General features: G+C 40.3%; 1 protein-coding gene and 1 pseudogene across 2 annotated transcripts in view; both read left to right on the top strand.

Moving 5' to 3' along the window:
- The window catches only part of LOC133140735 (Golgi-associated plant pathogenesis-related protein 1-like), a 41,144-nt gene that overhangs the window by 17,691 nt on the left and 8,486 nt on the right, over positions 1-14,967 (top strand). The gene's annotated exons all lie outside the window — the stretch shown is intronic.
- Positions 8,579-9,604, top strand: LOC133139952 (putative nuclease HARBI1; annotated as a pseudogene).

Below are 14,967 nucleotides of genomic sequence, written 5' to 3' on the forward strand. Positions count from 1 at the left end.
TTCAACAGGAAAATTAGTCAGGAGATATGTCCCTTGATGACGTTAATACATTTTTTCCGTACTGTTTGCCGTAATTTACAGCTGAATCAAGACCCACCCCCCAGTTCCCATAGAGATCCATTCAAATGCAAAGAGATTTTTGTATCACTTGTACCACATCCTGAAAATATGATATCCAGACTCTGTTGATAGGTTACAGACTCCAGGAAGTCATGACATGCAAACAATATCCAGTCAAATACAAAACATGACTATTTTATTTGACATTATGTTAATTTATGTCAAACATTGAAATGTGGGGCGATATATAAAAAGTGCTGTAATTACTACTTAGTGAAACCAATAGGTACAAAAATACCCTTTAATGAAAGCTGAGAATCTGCACTTTGACCACGTATGAATTGTTCGATTACAGACATTAATAGGAAAAAGCAGAAAAGGGCAAGGTGTGTCCAAACTTTTGACTGGTACTGTACATTAAAGGTAGTATGCTGCAGGTGTAAATAGGCCAGTTTCTTTAAATTATGTCCACAAAGTGTATTTATAGCACTGCCGTAAAATTCACCTGTTCTCTTGTACTCTCCTTTAGTCCCCTGCCCAACCAGGACACAGAATGCAGAAATCACTGAACCATATCCAGCCTCTCAAGTTTAATGACCTGTGCCCAACAGGAAATGGGTTAGGAAGCTTTTATTTATTTTATTTATTTATTTACTTACTTACTTAATTAATTTAAATGTGGCACCCAAAACAACAGGGTATATATATATATATATATATATATATATATATATATATATATATATATATACACATATACTGTGCAGTTTCTGAGATATTCAATCCACCCTGTTTGGCACCAACAATCATTCCACGGTCAAAGTCACTGAGATCACATTTCTTTCCCATTCTGACATTTGGTCTGAAAAAGAGCTGAACCTCTTGACCATGTCTGCATATATATATATATATATATATATATATATATATATATATATATATATATATATATATACAGTGCATATCCCATTAAGGGGTGGGAAAGCAGTGAAAAGCGGCCAGCCCACTTGTGAGGTAATGAGGCCGTAATGTTCGTGTTAACCGATGGGAAATAGAGCGGTTTATGGCAGTCTGGGTCCGCTCACTGAGTGCAGGTCTCTTAAAATCTTTGTTATGGCTCCCACTTTGGGGTTTCTGACTGGGGCGATAAACAAGAGTGTGAGCGCGAGTGGCGGTATACGCGGTCGAGCCGTGCCACTGGGCAACAGTGACGGATTGGACACCGCTACGCGCTGAAGAGACTAATGGTGAGAAACCGCCGCCCACTCCTCTTTGAATCGGGAGGCCGGCCAGGATTTACGAGGCCAGTCCCCCAGAGCTGCGTGGACTCTTTTATCACCTCCCTCCATCATCTATTCCAGCCTGTCCTCCCACGAGCCGCCCGGCACTCATTCGTACTGAGGTGAATTGTTTCACTCCCGTGTGACGAATACAATTCTTGTTGACTTAGTTTTCCCCCGTAACCCCAGCCCACATAACCGGTAGTCTTGTGTATTATTACGTCATTTCGAAAAAATAGAGACTGGCGATATCCCATTGAGCATCGGCCATTGAGTTCACTACTTTGTGAGATCTTACTGTGAGATCTTAGTTTACCTACAATATAAAGAAAAGTATTAGAGCACCTCATGGATTTTGCCGGCGACAACATAGTTGAAGAACATGGAGGTTATCGCCTTGCCCATGCAGAACAGTGGGGTGTAGGAGCATTAACTGAGGTCACTGCATCTTTTGTGGTTAATCTGAAATCCCTCCTGCTGTTAGGTCATTGAAGACACATATGGGAGGTTAGTCAGATTAATTTGATAAACCCTAAGTGGGACTGCGGTGAGATTGGCATTCTACACCGGAATTGTACTTGTCTGCACCTGCTGTCATCTCCACCCACATCTCATGGTTTCATACATTCAGCAGAACATTAAGCACTCGAAGCTGGACAGTAGTAATACAGGGAAATGCATATGTGTGCTATAACCATGGCTTACAGTTCAGGAACACCAGAGACTGAGGGCCATACTAATCAGCTTCAATGAGACACAATCTCCTTAGAGTGAAGCAGCAGATATACCTCACCAAACTCTGTTAATTTCTCACAGTGGGGGAAATAAGACAGATAAGGAGATGCACACCAGCCCCCGGAAATCCTTATTTTCCCAGCCAAACTGAATGAATTTCTCCCATAATCAGTTTACTCACAATCATTTACTCTAACCAAGCATTAAACTATGATATGTCTATGAAATTCTAATGTGTGCTTTTTATTTCATTCTATTTCTTCTGATTTTTTATTCCAAACTTTCTAAATAGAATAATCTAAAATTTTACCTAAAAACTGCCACTGGAAATTGGTCTTACTTTATATGCATTTTGCATGCATGTACCTTTCTCAAATACATACATACATACTGTCCAGTAACTATGCAGCAAACCTTCTGATACTGGGCCACTACTCATTTTTGACCTGCTAGCTTTGTGGGTTTATTTATTTGCATACATGGATGGTTGCTTTTTCAGAGTTATTTCTCTTTATTGCTGAATTACCAGTGCTCATCTATACTTATATAGAACATGCAAGAGATTCAACTTTGAGTTTTGCATACATTACATGTTTAACTCCTAAAATTTTTGTCCCATAAAAGAGATACATATTTCAGTTAAAATGCATTTTTACTTTCAGTATCTGGACGACTTCCTTTTATCACCAGCGCATCTCCAGTGTCGTGTAACGTGTAATATGCCATAGATCTTAAAAGATGTGCAAAAATGTACGTCGCTCTGGATAAGAGCATCTGATAAATTACTATAATGTAATGTGACATAATATTACAGAATAAATGAAAAAGTATATTTCTTCAAAGTACCCTTGGAACTACTTTGAAGGCACCAGTTTTCTGCAGCGCACAGAGCATAGCACCCTCTTGTGGTATGCATCTAGTACTGGAGCTCCATCGGAAGCACAGAACATTATTGCTGACGTCGTTCTGCGTTACGTACGCCAGAGGCAGATAATGTTAGGGGCCTATCAAAAACCTTTGAGGTAAGAACACAGTGTACAAATAATAATACTTTACATTTTAAGGGAAGGTCCTACAGGTGAATATTTAAAACAATCCTTTCCTCCAATTAAAATGACATTTTAGGATTCTTCTGCAAGTTTGAAACAGTAAGCAGTCAACACCAGAATGAAAATGAACTCAAGAATGAGGTTGATCATCTTTTTTCTGTTTGTCAGTGTTTTCTTTATTCTTCATTGTTTATGTGCATAATTGTGCATTGCCTGAATCTGCTCAATCAATATATCCCATACCTGTACTGTACCGTGTGTTTGTCACTGCAATTCTGAAGGCTGCATCGCTGTACATTACCTATCGGCTCTGTTTCAGTTTGTGTGACTGTGACTTTACACATTTGACCTGTAGTTTAAAACATATCTATACAGTCCCTGAGCACTTTATTAGGTAACCTGTACACAAGCTTGTTGCTATGCAAATATTTAATCAGCCAACCACGTGGCAGCAACTAAATACATAAAAGCATGCGGACATGCTCAAGAGGTTCAGCTTTTGTTCAGACCAAATGTCAGAAGGGGGAATAAATGTGATCTAAGTGACATTGACCATGGAATGATTGCTGCTGACAGGAAGGGTGGTTTGAATATTTCAGAAATGACTGATCTCCGGGGGTTTTTCACATGCAAATAACCATGCATTGCAACAGTGGTATGCAGAACAGCATATTTAAACACACAACGCATCAAACCTCTTAAGTGGATAGAAGACCAATAAGACACAAGTGAAATAAATACCTAATAAAGTGCTCACTGAGTGTATATGATATATAACCTGCAAAGTTCTGCTATTCAAGCTACCATACACTAGCAGTGAAATGTGTGAAATATCTTAGGATAGGCTGCGTTACCGGGGCGATCCAACAGAGGGCGCTCAGAATGCAGGAGACCAGCAGGGTGTGTGTCCTCTACTCAGCCACCAGGGGATTCCAGCCCTCTCTGAGCAAACTGGCCCTCTGCGCTTTTTCCCACTCACACAATCTCCACCACCTGCTCTTGTTGCTGAGGCAACAGGTCACCATCTTCTCCGATGCTGTCAAGGAACTGTGCTTGTCTGTGCATAGCAGGCACATGCTGAAAACACTCACACATGCGAAGCAATACAAGCACACAGGACACAGAAACATGGACACAGAGATGGACAGGAGTGAGCGCCGTTTGGCCAGCATTACTCTGAATATATATCTGGTGGATGTGTAGTGGATACATCCCTCTGTGACAATTTATGTGTTATTTCAGCTATTCCCAGCCACTTTCCAATCAATCAAAGAACATTCTAATTATCAACTAATCTAACATATTGTGATCTTACACCTTAAAGGCTAGTAAAACCTGAATACTTCAAACCTAATACACTGAGTGCCATTTCAACTGCATATTAAAGGGAAGAGTATATTTGAAGTGGGTTTAGCTATAAAAATTCTTAGGTCATTCATTCATTATCCTAACCCGCTTATCCTGAACAGGGTCGCAGGGGGGCTGGAGCCTATCCCAGCATACATTGCGCGAAAGGCAGGAATACACCCTGGACAGGTCGCCAGTCCATCGCAGGGCACACACACCATTCACTCATTCACTCATATCCACAGGCAATTTAGATTCTCCAACCAGCCTAACCTGCATGTCTCTGGACTGTGGGATCAGAGTACCCAGAGGAAACCCACGCAACCACGGGGAGAACTCCACACAGAGAGGCCCCGGCTGACGAGGATTCGAACCCAGGACCTCCTTGCTGTGAGGCAGCAGTGCTACCCACTGCACCATCTGTGCCGCCAAATTCTTAGGTCTCCTCCTCTAAATGATTGAGCCCCCTGCCAGGCCTCCAAAGAAGCAGGTATAGCAATAAATCCATAAGGTTCTCAAATAGGGCCTCTCACTATCTTTCTCCCTCTCTCTCAGCATCAGTCTCCCAATGACGACAATAAGTTAGAAATATTGCATGGCAGGGTGTGTCTGTGTTTGTTTGTGTTTTTCTTTCTAATCTCCCTATCACACATTACAGCTCCCACGTCTGCTATTGTGTAAGGGAGGGGCTGCCCGAGGAGCCACATCATTTTGAATTCTGGAAATGATGGAACTCTGGAAGACTCAATAATTATTTCACATTTAGAGCATGTTTATATAATGTTGAAGGTTAGAGGCTGATGTGTGCTCATTCAGCCTGCATGCATGCTATGAGATTAGATTGAACAAATAATTTACTACAAATAACTGTTGTATTTTAGGATATGCTTACGCTCATTTTCAGAGGTATGCTTAAAGGCAAGTTCCCAAGCTGCAAAATAACATGGGTTCAAAGGTCACACAATTAGCGTGTGCCTGGATACCTTATGGAATGGGCCATGCTCACAGTATAGCAAACCTACACTTACTGGCCCACCCAGTGACTCAAAGCATGTTACAACAGCCCTTTTCACATCAACACCTCCAAAAATGTGCTCTTACGTTCTTGCCATGGCCAAACCGAAACTGTCTAAAGCTTCTGCAGGTGTGGTACCATTGCTTTTTCATGAGACAGAGCCACTAGCAATGCTCGTATGGGAGAGGTTTACATGTGTATTAAAACATGGATTTTATGTTGAAAGTGTCTGTCAGCTATATGCTAAATGCATCTGTTGTTGTTTTCTCTAAAGCAAATGGGTGAGTTCAGTTGCTTACGGATACTTTCTTATAGTGCGGTCCCCCGTGTGGCCTAACACGGGTATTGTATGAGGTGAGTATAAATTCCTTAGATTTATGCATCCTGTTCGCCTTTTTTACTGCTACCGCACATTGACTAGAACCCCCAATTCTTTTTAAACTTGAGCAGCTTCCAATTTTGTACCACTATCCCTGCCTTATATTTTTAGTTCCCACTCATAGAGCTTTACATACAGTTATACTGAATTTCATATGCCAGGTTTTCGCCCACTTCTGGAGTAATCATGGTAGAAAGAACATCCAAGCACAGGATTAAATCAGAGCATGTAGGACACACAAACAACCACCACTTACATTCGTATGCAAAAATGTGGGAAGCCTTGGTCGAAAAGCCTTTTACAATTAATATATTGGTGAACAGAAGCGAACCTGAAAATGAAATTAAAAAGCAATCTCGCTTTAAAATGTGCAGAAATGTTGCATGTTCAACATTTACAGTTCAGGTTTGCTTCTGTTCATCAAGATATTAATTGTAAAAGGCTTTTTGACCAGAGGTGCCGAAATTTTTCCATACGACTGTAAATATTGATTGTGCAATGATTAGGCAATGCTAGAATCTAGACATAAACAAAATAGAAAATGCTGGTAAACAGCAAAAAGATTAAAATTCCTTTAAACCAGTTTTTTTTTAAAGCTTAAAGGCTTAAAACCGTAGCTCACAGCATTCATTTACAAAATGCTAACATGGAACTGCTAAGATAGAATGCTATAGTTAAACTATCGATAAACTGCACTGCAGGATGAGTGTGTGGGCACTCACAGTGGGCTATCACTGTCATTAGACTAGGGGAGATGTGAACGTCAGGTTTCTGCCAAACTACTGCACCACAAATAATTATTACAGGGACACAGAAAAAGTGATTTTAAAGTTTGTTTTAAATCTCCAGCTCTTACCCTAGCTGCCAACACTCCTTGGATGACTTCAGCCGATTCAGCTGCTGCTTACAGTACTTGGGTGTGGCTGAGACCACCATTCCTCCATACATGGGCTGCACGGTGGTGCAGCAGACGGATAATACAAAATATGACATTATACTTAAGAGGCATGGCCAATTCCAAACATTTAGTTTCCACATTTAACATCTACACTTAAAATGTACATTTATATTAAACATTTACACATTTATATTTATATAAAATATATATATTTAAGTTTTGCATCAATTTCTCTCTAAATGTTTTTAATGTGACATTTGAATTGTACCACATATACACTCACCAAGCACTTTATTAGGAACATTTTTACTTTATTACACCTACTTATTCATGCGATTGTCTAATCAGCCAATTGTGTGGCAGCAGTGCAATGCATACAATCCTGTAGATACGGGTCAGGACCTTCACTTAATGTTCACATCAACCATCAGAATGGAGAAAAAATATGATCTAAGTGACTTTGACCATGGAATGATTGTTGGTGGGTGGTTTCAGTATCACAGAGACTGCTGATCTCCAGGGGCCGGTTTTTCAAAAGTTTTAATTTGGAAATCTCTTTTTCTGCTATCCAGGGTTACGTAATCCATTTTATTTTTATGCTGGTTTTTCAAAGCAATGTGGGATTGGATTACTCTGATCTGGATTCAAACTTTTCAGGATTACCAAATCTGGATTACCTGTGGTCTAAATGGGACTATCACAATGTAGCTATGTAAAGAACAACAGGTAGAATAGTGTGGGGTCACTCCAATATGCTTTATTTGAACAGAAAATAGGACTGAACGGAACAGCAAACAAATAATATAAACATCCCCCTCCATTGTCCATTTCTTGGAAACAGGCAGTCCGCTCATCTGAGACCTACAACAAATAAATAAATACATACTTTACTCACAAATACATTATGGATGTTTCGAACAGGTTTCAAACAAAGATTTATTGAATTGAACTGGATAAAAAAGGCTTAAATGTCCAATACTTAACAAAATAAATTACTTCTTAGTTCTTCTTATGAGTAGTTCTTCTTATGAGTTCTTCTTCTTCATCATCATCATCTGCTTCGTCTGCTGTGGAGAGACCAGCTTGTCCAAGCTTGGCCTTTAGGAGGCGGATCTCAAGTCTGGCCTTGGTTTGCTGCAGTCGGGCAAGAATAAGCTGTTCCTCTGCTAGATGGATCTGTACTTCTGCCCTTTCAGTCTCTTTTTGCAGAAGTACCATATAGGCGTCATCTTTCTTTGGGTGCTTTGAGCCTCTCTCTGGGGGTCCTGTGGGAACTAGGCCTTCTGGCTCCACCTGTGATTGACCTTCTCCCTCGATTACAGGGCTGAGATTAAGAATAAATGTTTCTGAAGAAGGCTCACTTTCTGCTGTCATCACAGGCTCACCATCCTCTGCAACATCTTGGATCCCGTGCAGAGCTTCCGACTTTTCACCTCCAATAATATCAAGGATTATGTCTGTGTATTCACCCTATGGGTTGTTGCCTGTTTGGCTGTTCTTGGCTTCAGCGTGGTCTTTTGTTGCCCTGGCCTTAAGATTCTTCCACCAAAATCTTAGTTGCTCTGTTGTCCTCTTCTGGCCAAACCCCATGGCATTCACGTGTGATTTCAGCCCAAATATCCTTCTTCATTTTACTGCTCACTTCACCACCCTTGGCAGAACTATTTTATAGGCCTTGGGTATGATTCCATTAATTGAACACAAGCCAAAGCAATTAAGCTAACAGGTGTGTTTGGGAAGACCAATTTACACAGCCATATGTATATTCAGCCTTTCTCAGAGGACTCAGAGAGAAGGTCACAGAGAGGCAGTGACATGGCAGGTGTTGTCCATCGCCACCACAGGAGAAAATACCATCAAAGGGTGTATGTTGAGCGTACAGATCCACTGCAGAAATATACCAATGAGGAGCTGTATGCTCGGTTTCGCTTCGGAAGAGCTGATATTCAGTATATTGTGGACCTTCTCAGGCCCAACCTCCAACGCAGAACCCAAAGGAGTCATGGTCTGTCTGTGGAGGAACAGGTCCTCATTGCTCTTCGCTTCTATGCGTGTGGGACTTTCTAGCAAGTTGTGGGTGACTACATGGGTGTGGAAAAATCAACTGTTTGTGATGTTCTGAAAAGTGTGTCAACTGCATTGGCCAGCCTGATTAATGAATTTGTTTCATTTCCAAAGGATGACCAGATCATCCAGGCCAAGCAGAATTTTTTTCTTTTGGGGAATATGCCCAATACTATTGGAGCAATCGACTGCACCCATGTGCACATACAAGCACCTCATGAGAATGAGTGGGAGTTTGTAAACCGAAAGGGGAGACACAGCATCATCGTTCAACTTGTGGGCAACGCTGAGCTCCCCATCACAAACTGCGTTGTGAAGTGGCCTGGGTCTGTCCATGATGCGCGCATCCTGAGGGAGAGCGCTCTATATAGAGAGCTCCAAACCTACCGACCAAATGGTATAATATTAGGAGACAGTGCCTACCCTCTTCTACCATGGCTGATGACCCCTTTTCTGGCTGCAAACACGCCTGAGCAGGCACGCTTCAACACTGCTCATTGCAAAACAAGATGCACCATTGAGCACTTAAATGGAGTTCTGAAGAGGCGCTTTGCATGCCTTAACTACTTGAGAGTGGAACCACAGAAAGCACGCAACATAATACTTGCTTGCATTGTCCTACACAACATCGCGACCAGGCGCAAAGTCCCTCTCTGTGATGACGTCCCTGATGCACCTGAGCCCATTGGAGACACTGACCAACCTCCGTCATTCTGTCAGAATGAGGGCCCGACTGGACGACCAATAAGAGATGCAATTGTTAGACACTATTTTTGATAAGTCCATGACTGATGATTGTGTCAGTGTGATTAATGTTTAATGAACAAAGACAGAATTTATTATTTGAGTTCAATATTGACAGCTGTTTGGGGGATTATTTTATGGGGCCGAAATTTTTAGAATTTATAATTTGCTGTACTGAAAGGAGGGCGGCACGGATGGTGCAGTGGGTAGCACTGCCGCCCCACAGCAAGGAGGTCCTGGGGCCTCTCTGTGCGGAGTTTGCATGTTCTCCCCGTGTCTGCGTGGGTTTCCTCCGGGTACTCCGGTTTCCTCCCACAGTCCAAAGACATGCAGGTTAGGCTGATTGGAGAGTCTAAATTTCCCGTAGGCATGAGTGTGTGAGTGAATGGTGCGTGTGCCCTGCGATGGACTGGTGACCTGTCCAGGGTGTATTCCTGCCTTTTGCCCAATGTATGCTGGGATAGGCTCCAGCCCCCCTGCGACCCTGATCAGGATAAGCGGGTTCAGATAATGGATGGATGGATGGATGAATGGATGTACTAAAAGGTTGCTAGCCTACATAGCCTACCTACTTTATGTACTTCCTGTTGAACAATTCAAATGAAATTGATGAATAAATATAAATACTGTAAAATGCATGATATAAATGTTTAATTAACTAATTTAATTTAATTAATTAACATTTATTTAACTAACCAATTTTAGTTACCTAGTTTTATTACTGATATCCACCATGAATCCACCCTCCTGCTGGGATCAGTTTAATCCTGATTTTTAGGATCAAAATGATCCCAATCCTACCAAAAGGTTTTGAAAAACCCAAACTCAAGGTTTGATCCAGATCAACAACAAGATTGGATTACGTGATCCAATCCAATTTCTGAATCCTTTTTTTCTTTTGAAAAACCCATTTTCAAGATTTGATCCAATCCGATAGCCGTAATCCGATCAGATTACTTTTGAAAGACCGGCCCCAGGGATTTTCATGCACACGCAGTTTGCAAAGAATTGTGCAAAAAACAAAAAAACAAAAAAATCCAGTGAGCAGCAGTTCTGCGGACAGAAACACCTTGTTAATGAGAAACGTCAGAGGAGAAGGGCCAGACTGGTCAAAGCTGACAGGAAGGTGACGGTAACGCAAATAACCACACATTACAACAGTGGTATGCAGAAGAACATCTCTGAACACACAACGCATCATAACTCCTTAGTGGATAGCCTAAGCAGTAGAAGTCTAATAAATACATAAGAAAGTACTCACTAAGTGTATTTCAAATATATAATATCTAAGTTTTATTTGGCACAGCCCTGGTCCTTATTGAGGCAAAAACCTAAAATCAAGACAAGATATTGAAAGCTTTCTTATTCATGCACCAATGAACTGATACACCTGAATAATTAGAAACAATTGAGAAGCCAACTCTCCAATTACTTTTTATGTTAAAATGGGAGGACTGTATGATGGGATGTATAAAAAAAGGATGCAATTCCTACCCAGATCACTCAATAGTGATATAAATGCCCCCAAATTAAAGGTGACAGTCTGCACTCATATCGATTGCTTCATTTAAAATGTGATGTGCTGGAGTACAGAGCCATTATATTTTTTGACGTTTATTTTAAATCCTGATATTCTGCTCAGCTAACTGGCGTATGTCCATAGAATCAGAGCACTCCAAATTGTATGCCACACCACCTGCAGTATTGCCCAAGAGCCTGGAAATAGTGCCCTAGGTTTCATTGACTTGAATAGTAAGGGAGAATCCTTTGGAACCTATGTGAATAGAGGGTCCAGTATAATTAATGGACAAAAAGTAATGGGTCAAAGCCAAAGGTTTCACAAAGTTCCCAAAGGCTGTAATCAGGGTCTAGCTCAAGTAGGCTTGCCTCATCTTGTTTCCTCTCTCAGCCTCATAATGGCTTCCTTGGCCTTCAGTGGCACAACTCTGGCCCTCAGGTTGACAAATAGTAGGTATGAAACCAAAATGTCTCAAAATCTGCACTTTAACCATGTGTGAATTGTTTGTTTGATCAAATCTAAAATTGTGAAGTTCAGTATTATACAATACTATATAGTGTGACATACCACTACTGAAAAACTACTGATAATCAAAAATCAAATAATAATCCTTGTTTAATTCCCTTGTGCTCAGCCTCAACAATTGCAGTTTGCTTTTATACTGGCATGCGATATATTGGCATTGGCATTCCCCCTGTTGTGTGGCCAACCTGCTCAGTCGAGCTATTGGATCATAGACAGTTTAGAGAGCTCATGCTGGGCGGTGTGAATATGGCCATTTCAAATGATACAAAATAATATGTGCCCTGTTCAATTCAGTTATGTATGCCCCCACCAAGAGAACAATGAATTGATATATAATTATTTAAATGTTATGCTGTTTTTCTGCACTTGTGCATCTGCATTGTGTATCCACATTTATTTGTAAATGTATTTCTCTAACTGAAAAAGAGTTCAATTTAAAAAAGCCAAAGCCGTACACTTGCATGAAAACAGATTTGACAGATGGCAATGTTTGAAGTGCAGAAAACACAAATGTGGAAAGCAGAGCGACTCATGTTCAACTGAGGAATGTTTAGGAGATTAGAGACTCTTATTGGTGGCCCCCTTTCCTTCTAGTGCTTAGGTTTACACAGGCAAAGGAATGTGCCAGTAAACCTGCCCCCCCCCCCCCCCCCCCCCCCCTCTCTCGTAAAAAATTAAAAATGTTTGTTAAGCAATGGTTCAGATGTTAAATTTTTAGAAGGCTAGAGACTTTTACTGGTGGCCTCTTTTTCCTTTTAGCCATTAAATTTACACATATCCAAAGGAATGTGCAGTAAACTCTCATACTCTCAATGGTGCTTTACTGACAGGACAACCAAGGTAGTATTGCCAAAGCATCTATAATATATGACTTAACACCAGTTTGACTTTAGACTATACATTTGTACTTTATTATGCCTACTTATTCCTGTGATTATCTAATCAGCCAATTGTGTGGCAGCAGTGTAATGCATACAATCATATAGATACAGGTCAGGAGCTTCAGTTAATATTGACATCAAAAAAATGTGATTGAAAAAGAGAATTTGACCGTGGAATGATGTCAGACAGGGTGATTTGAGTATCTCAGACTGATCACTTTTGATTTTCACATAGAACACTAGTTTACAGAGAATGGTGTGGAAAAACAAGAAAAGTTAGCAGTGGTTTTGCAGACAGAAATGCATTGTTAATGAGAGAGGTCAGAGGAGAAGGGCCAGACTGGTCAAAGCTGACAGGAAGGTGACAGTAACGTAAATAACCATGCATTACAACAGTGGTATGCAGAACAGCATCTCTGAACACACAAAACATCAAACCTCAAAGTGGATAGGCTACAGCAGCAGAAGTCAATACCTAATAAAGTGCTAACTGAGTGTAGTACAATAAGCACAATACAGACATGGGACTTTATTCTTTATTCATGGCATGCATAGCTATGTATGACAAAATATGGCTTAAGAAGGTAAATAATCCCTCTGAACATCAATAGCACATAATTAAGAAAAAAATAACTGGTTGTAAGAGTTTGGGAACCACGGACCGATAAAGCTATCTTTTATCAGACCATCCTAAATTCAAGACAGTTGTGGAGGCATACCTTTACTTAACACCTCTTTTCAATGATAAAATGTAATGTTATTTCTTAAATCACAAGTTCAGCAAACAAAAAATAATGTGGCTGTAAAAGGCAAATGTGTAGAGCACCTAAATGCTTGCTATAGTCTATCCATATGGTATGTGCTTCAGGCCCAGACAGTTATAGGCTTTGTCTGTGGTCATATATGTCTCCACACTCCTTTCCTGTCAATCCGGTGTCTAGTTTTCCACCTTGTGATCTTTGAAGAGCGTGAGTGCATAATTAGAGGGAAGGAATTTTTATTGAATATAGGCCCATTATTGAAAGCAGAGTGAGAAAAGGCATGCACATTTCAGAGACAGTTTTCACACATAAAAAACGGTCAGCACTGAAATCTTCTGCCACCATCTCTCACAGTATGACATAATCACAATATTGTTTTTACACCAGGGGTATGTTTAGCAAAACCACATTTTAATTTATAACACATAATAATGTTTAATTTAAGTTCATTTACAAAAATGTTGATGCATTGTCTATTTTGATAATGTTTATTAATGACGGGCTAATAGACAGTAACTGTGCTATTGAGAAGGTGCCACCAGCAAAATTACAGGGGATAACCCTATACTAATACAACAACATAAGTTCACCACATTTCAGAGTTTCCCACACAAATAACCACAATGGTCACAGTCCTTACCACATGCCTGTGCAATAAGCCACCCCAAACCTGGGCTTCTTTTTATCTTCTGCTTCTTCTCCTTAATCTCCCCACCTCTTGTCCCACAAATATTCATTCTGCCTATCGGCCAGCATCTCCTTCAATTAAATCAAACAAACTTCAGCTAATCACAACATGCTTTCATTGTACAGTACCCAATTGCAGGACATGCAAGAAAAGTGAATGAATCAATAAATAACTGGACAAAAACTTTCTGCGTGTCAGCTTTAAACTTTCACTTTAAAGTTATTTTGCTCTTGCTCTCATTTTCCATTTTCTTATTGTCAGAGTTTTTTCATTATAGCTCACAAATGTAGAGAAATAGAGTATCGCTCTCTACTTTCCCAACTTTTCCACAACCAAATAATCTTGTGGAACGCATGTAACTATTTATTTGTTTGTTTTTTTTTAAGTCAAATAATAATTTGATTTTAGCACCATTTGGCTATATAATTGCATTGTATTTCCCAGGCTTTTGTGTAATCTGTTGACATCTGTATATGAGCATGGTCCTTTGCAATAGGACTTATGAGAACTGAAGATCAACAGAGATTTGCCACTTTCAGTGGTGCCCTTTTTGGGCCTTTTCTCTAACCCCTTTGATGTTCTGTCCACATCATTACTACCTTTGAAATAGCAGGGTGCCTTTCTCTTTCTCCTCATTACGCACCCTTTACAGCATGGACAGCACATTATGTAAGATTGACATTTGTGTTTGACAGTTCAGTTGCTTCAAAAATCCTCTTCAATGTCTAGCTATGTTTTAAAAATAGGCACTCACAACTTTGTGCTTTTGAAAATTGAATACATAAAGATAAGTAGGCCAGTTCCAGTAGCAGCCAGCCATTCATGCCGAAGCCATACCACAACCATGTTTCACAGATGAGTGGGTGTTTTGAGTCATGAGAAGTTCCTTTCTTTCTCCACACTTCACTTTTTCTTTTACTTTGCTACAGGCTAATACTCATCTCACCTGCCCATAAGATTTTGTTCCAGGACACTACAGTTTTTTTATGTACTTTTTATGAAACTCTTATGTGGTCATTGTG

The sequence above is a fragment of the Conger conger genome, chromosome 11 (assembly GCF_963514075.1).
Source record: "Conger conger chromosome 11, fConCon1.1, whole genome shotgun sequence".
Classification (NCBI taxonomy): Eukaryota; Metazoa; Chordata; class Actinopteri; order Anguilliformes; family Congridae; genus Conger; species Conger conger.